Here is a 6,799-nt window from a genome sequence, read left to right as displayed (position 1 = left end):
TGAATCGCAACTCCTATAATATACAAAATATAATAGAAAATTTGATAATTTCAACAGCCCCATTTCGGCACTATTTATTATAGCTTATATTTAAATAAAAATGGACCCATTATATGCAAAATAACGCATATAATTAATACCCCCTTTTTTTTGCTACTATTCACATAAAATCGGAAAAAAACAAATACATAAAAAATAAAACCCTAAAAAAAAAGATCCCTTTTGTGTCCCAACCCGATTCGAATTCCCGATATAAACCCCTTGGATAATTAAGCCCTATATACCGACCTGTAACCCCCGAAATGGACGAACCCCCGAATTGGAAAAAACCCCAAAATTGTAATAACCCCCGGATTCGAACCCCCGATTTGCATATTATTGACCCACGGAATTAACTATTAAACCAGGTAATTAATTTGGCTATTTATTAGTAACAGTCCAAATTAGGCATATTATATAAGGTATTTCGAATGCGTAAATCGCCCAAAACACGAGCTTTTTCAATTTTAATTCAACTTTTGGTATAAGGTCGGTATAAATTGCTTATTAATTAACCTGTGCAAGGTACATTCGGGTAATACGGCCGGTATTAGGCTATTAAAAATCCCATATTAGCAAACAAAAAAAATTTAATAGGTAATTAGTTAACGAATTAATTAAATATTTTAAAATTCAGTAGGTAAAAAGTAAATTTTTAAAGGTTTAAGTTTTATAAATTTTAAAAACCCTTATGAATTGGAAGCGTTAGGGGTTTTGTTAGGCTATTAGCGGGTATTTGGTTGGATTCCAGGTATTTTAAAGTCACTAATCTTTTTGTAATTAACTCCCGTACGTAATAAAATTTTAATAACGTATATTTAGTACGTTAGTAATGCGTCAGGTTATATACGTTAGCTATAAAACCTATATTATTTCCAAATATTGCAATAAAACCTTCCATAAATAGTCCAATTCTTACAAATAAGCTTTTAAACCATTGTGTTTTACGCAGGGCTTCCGCTAAAATATCAGTTTGGGATTTTGGAATGTTTAAAACTATAATATTAATTCTTTTGCATTTCCACGTTATAAAGCCCCCAAATAGGGTCTATAAATATCCGTAAATGGGTTTTGAATTCTCCCTAGCCCCGGTAAAAATGCTATTATTAAAACCCAGTAATTTTAGGCTTTTAAAACCCCCTATTAATAAATTGGGTGGTAATTCGGCTTTAAATATTTTATTTCCGTAACAAATAAATAAGGATTTAATACCCGTTAAATAACGTAATGGATTTTTAACTACCGCCAAATGGATTACAATGGTTTTTGTTAAAAAACGTAAAAAGCATCAAACCGCAAAACCGATATCCGCGCGCGTTAATAATATTAAATATATAAAGGTGCCAATAATACACTGTAATAATTTGACTTCCGGCGCATTTACGGGCTTACCCCCACTATATTTTAGTACAGCCGGTTATAAAAAAACAAATATAGGTTTGCAATTAGTTAATCCGAGCTTTGTTAATATTTCCTTTATATGCTAACTTTAATGGAGCTAAAATAGGCGCTTAAACCTATCCTTTATAATTTAAACGCCTAAAGAATTGGCTGCAGGGCCCCTGTTTTCCAACGCGTATACCTTATTAAAACGGGCTTTTAAATCCTGAATATGCTGTGATTTAGGACCTATTGTGAGGAGGTTACGAAATAGAATAAGCTTAATCTTGAACGCGGGGAAAAGTGGATCACGTATAAGGCTGATGGAACGTTGAAATGGCAGATAACCGTCTGCTAGCGGGTAATAGAGATAATATATTGTTGTTGCACAATCGATTCGTTGAATCGTTGAATCGATGAAGGTATAAAGGTGATGAATCTAAGGCTAAGTTATGAATTACGTGTTCGAATCCGTAGGTGCAGATCTTCGATCCGGATGTCCGGAATGCGGGGTCACGTCACATGATTTGGCCTTATTCATGTGACTAACCTGCCGACCTATTGAGCCTAACGGCCCATTAAGCCTAACGGCCTATTGTGCTTATGCATGCACAGAAAATCTGCGACCACAACGGGATTCGAACCCACGCACTTCAACGTATATATGATATAAATTATGGTACGTGCATTATACCACTAAGCTAGATTAAATATGACGTATTTGTTTTGTTGTTGAAACTATGAACAAAGACGTGATATATAAAGCTTTGTGTGTATGAACGCGTATACGTTTTATTTGTTATTTATTTATTTATTCGATGCAGGGTGACTAATAAAATTAGCCCGTGCTAGCCGTTATAAAATAATGCAGGGTAGCTAATATAACTAGCCCTGTGCTAGCCATGTTCACACCTATTAGCAGGTAATCGTTGACAAAAATAACGATAAAATATTTGGATTTAACGTTAAAAAAAACAGCGGGATTAGAGATTAATAGTTTAAAAGCTTCTTTAAAAAATTAGGTTTTAAGTTTGTTTTACCATTTTTTGGACCCTGTTTCAAACCATATAACGCTTTTTCCAACTGTATAACCTGCAATCTTTTCGGGTTATAACCCATTTCCACTTAAATCTTGATTGTGGTAAAATTACAATTTTTTTCCCATTTGTTAAAACCGTTTAGAATTTGCAAATATATATTTACGTCGGTAAAATTATTATTTAAAAACGGACCGATAAAATCGAGTTGTTTTATTTCCCAATTTTATGCATTAGCTATAGCTAATAATATACGCCAGGTAGGTGGTATATTAATATTTGCAAGAATTTCGATGTAATTTAGGCCTTCGACCTGTAAAAAACCCTTAACAATAAACCTAGCTTTATATTTTATAAATTTATTACTTTCATCCTTTTCTAATTTAAATACCGGCCGGGTAAAAACGAATTTACGGCCGGGAGGTATTTTAATATTTGGGATAAAACGGAAAGTTTTTGCAATAACGATTTGGTCGAATTTAAACGCTAAGACAATTAATTATTTAGCATTTTGAAAACTATTTAAAACCTGTTAATAATTATTTGGTTCACCATCTTTAGTGGGCTTTTTTTTTATTTTTTTTTAACTTGAAAATAAAAATAACAAACGGAATTTATATTTATTGGATGTGGGTTTTCGAACTGCGAATTTAACTCCATATTTTGTATTTTAGGTGCTAAAAACACCGGAATCTCCGTTATTTTAGGTATTGGACTGGGTACCGCTACTGTTATGAGCTTTAGGGGGCGAACGGTAAACTGCACAGGCCTGGCGGGCATATATTTTCAGGGTTTAAATACCCAGTAACGGGTGGTAATTGCCCTGTAACCGGTGGTAAATACCCTATATTTTCAGGGTTTTTGAGAAGATAATTATCCGTTGGAACGCTATTAATTTCGTTTCTAAATTCAAAATTAAAATTCCCTTTTAAATTTGTATTTTCCCTTTTTAAAGTTTATAGCGCTTCCCCTGAAATAACCAAATTTTCAGCGTTTATCCCCTCTATGTTTTTCACGGTAAAGGTTTTATATACGGCCCGTTTAACGGGTGCGTAAACCAACGCTGTAAAATTTGATAAATGGGTTAAAATTTCACCGTTTCGGTGCGGGGAACCAATTTATTAAATTTTTGGCGTTTTTCCAACGGTGTAATAATTTGATATACAGTACTAATAACCCGAAAATACCCTAAATTGGGTTTATACGGTAATCCTGGTTGAAATTTGGAATAAAATTCCTCGTAGGGTGCTAAATCCCTATTAATTACCGCCGTACGGTTAATTAAATTAACTACGGCAAATAGTAAATAACATTTAAATATAATGGTAAACCCGCCGCTATTATAATAAACCGAAACTAATTCAAATTAACCCTAACCGACCGTTCCGTTAATCCGTTTTGGCCGTGGTTATAAAGGTTTAAAATATTAAAATTAATACTTTCGTTTGTAAGCCAATTTTAAAAGTTTGTGTTAACTCCGTACCCCACATCGAAATGAAAATTTAAAGGGTAACGCCCGCACGTAATTTTTAAAACCTTAAAAAAACCTTTAATAACCACTAAAACCGTAGGTCCGGCTTTATCTGTTAATCGGATAGACCACCGAAAACGTGATTTTCAGTCCACTAATAACAAAAATACGGGCTTTTTATTGTAAAAATTAAATTTAAGGGTTGTTATATTACTTTTTATAAAATCGAAAACATTAGGGGGTGTAAAAAGTGCAACCTTATTTGTACGTTTAACAGAAATAGTTTTAATATAAGCAATACAGGTAATTACCCTAATTTTGTCGAAATTAGGTAAACCTTTTGTAATTTTAACGGTTTTTTTTAGCAATAATAACCTTATATGCCCCAAACGCCTATATTATAATAAGGTTTTTTGGGCCTGGATTTCGTCACAATTACCTGTAATTCCATTTGTTTTAAAGGTTAGCTAACCGTCCGTAATCCGTTTTAGGCCTTAAAAAAGCTAATTTACAAAGGCCTGCTTTAAATCCGATAATAAAGGAGGTTTTAATAACGGATTTCTTATATGGGAAACCCCTTTTTTCGGAAATAATCCTTTTATATTAGGTTGTATAAAAGGGTTATTTAACGGTATATCGGGCCTACGGGGCCCAATTTCACGTATATTTTCAGGGTTTTTACCGCTAAACTTCTGGGTTACAGGTAAATTTACGGCCGTTTCCGTATTTTGTTCGGGATTTAATTTTTCCGTTACCGTATTTTTTTCCGGTTCCGAATCGGTGTAAATTCTATAATCCTCGTAATTTTCGGGGTTTATATTATTTAGTTTTATTTTCAACGGGATTGCGTAACCCTTTATAACCCCCTGTTAAATTATACTAAAAACGGTTTTATATTCACTTGTTATATAAACGTAATTCGAAATAATATTATTCCGAATAAGGATATTACACCTTTTAACCTCTAAATAAAACGAATATTTAACGGTATTTAAACGTCCCCACCTTTTAAAATCTTTATCGTATAAGGTATTTTTTAATAATACGCCCCCTATATTATAATTTATAAAACCATTAAAGATATTTATTCCAAACGAAGGGATATATAAAACGTTATTTAACGTAATATTTTTAAATTCGTTAATTTTTTGGCCGTAACGGACTTGTATTTTTACAATTCCGGTATTTACAAGTTTAATAGGGCCAACTCCTGTACCGATTTTAACTGTGGAACGGGGGTATAATCGGTAAAATATTGCTTATTTGCAAAAATATGGTGCGTATTATTTGTATTGTACAAAATAAGGTAACCTAATTTCCATAGTTTAGGGGTTTTTATTACGCCGCGTCCCAGTTTCGTTTTAATTTTAAAATTAGTTGTAAAAGCCTGTGGTTTTAGCGTTTTACCGGTATCGGTTTCCGAATCCGAATCCGAACGTAATTTTATAATTCCGCTAATAGCGGAATTAACCTCCTATTCCAAAACGTTATACGTTACGCCTTCGTTAACGTTACCTGGAATCGAGCCCGTAAATAACTCGAAATCCATAAAAATTATGGAAGTTCCAGCGGTTAATTCGTTGGAGGGGGATTTGATATTTTTTGCAAAAACAAAATCCGAATGAAATTTTTTCCTTTTTTTTCGTAATTTGAAAGTGTTTTCCTACCCATTATTCTCCTTTTTAACGCCTTTTTTAGCGTTTTTTTACCGGTTTTTTAACCTTTAAACCTATATTTAGCGGCCTTAACCGTTGTAACGCCTGAAATCGAATTTTTGGATATAAGGTCCGCCATAAGGTATTGCAAATTTAATTTTTCCGAATTTTGGCCTATTATTTGGAAAACCCGTTGGATACTGCGTTGGCGTTCGGTTTAAATAAGGAATATCCCCTCCAGGGCCCGTAAATATTAATTGCGTACGTTTACGGGGTTAATTTGCACGTTGGTATTTGCTAATTTAATTACCAATAAATTAAAACGGTTATTAAATTTAGGTATTATTTTTTTAAATTTTGAAAAATTTAAAGCCTGGAATTCCCGATTTAATAAATCTCGATTAATTTCGGGTGTAACGGAATAATTATTTTCCAGGGTTTTATAAACCGTTACGGGGTTAGAATACCATGCAATAATTTTCAACAGTTTTTTGGTAAAATTGTTTTTTATAAATAATAATAGGATTAATTGCTCGTATTCCGGTAAAATATAACCAATTTTAGGGTTGGAAATAAATTCCGCTGCTTTTACAACCTCAAATTTTATAATGAACGCCTATTTCCACAAATTGTAATTATTAACCCCTATTAATTTATAATTTTCGGGGAAGGAAAATACCCGTTTTAATAGTTTTTTACCTATCCCGTCACTTAAAATTAGGTTGTTAAATGGATTAGGGGGTGCGGTGGCGTATTTGCGTTCCGGATTACCATTAACATTAGTGGAAATACCGCTTTTTAGGGTTAATAGGGTAATTAACTGTTAAATCATCCTTTAAAATTAATCCATTTGCGTAATTAACGCTTTTAATTGCAGGTTTTAAACCTGTAATTTAGCGGTTAAAACTTCGTTTGGGCTGGGTTTAAACCCTTTATTTGTTAAAATTAAACCTGGAAAGCCAAATATAAAGCTGTTTTCCATTGTAAAATAACCTAAATTAAAATTGCAATTCGCTAATTTATAATTATAATTAATTAACTTAATTTTTTAAGGGTAATAACCTTATTAATTAAGGATTTGCTATACCGTTTACCTTTTAACGGGTATCAATTTGTAATTACTAATTACAAATTTAATTACTATCTTTAATGGTTAAAATCCATTACAATACAGGGTTAGAATCCCTAAAATCCACAATTAATGGGTGCCCTGGTAT

Source organism: Pyricularia pennisetigena, chromosome 6 (genome assembly GCF_004337985.1).
Source record: "Pyricularia pennisetigena strain Br36 chromosome 6, whole genome shotgun sequence".
Lineage (NCBI taxonomy): Eukaryota > Fungi > Ascomycota > Sordariomycetes > Magnaporthales > Pyriculariaceae > Pyricularia > Pyricularia pennisetigena.
This window is presented reverse-complemented; position numbering follows the sequence as displayed.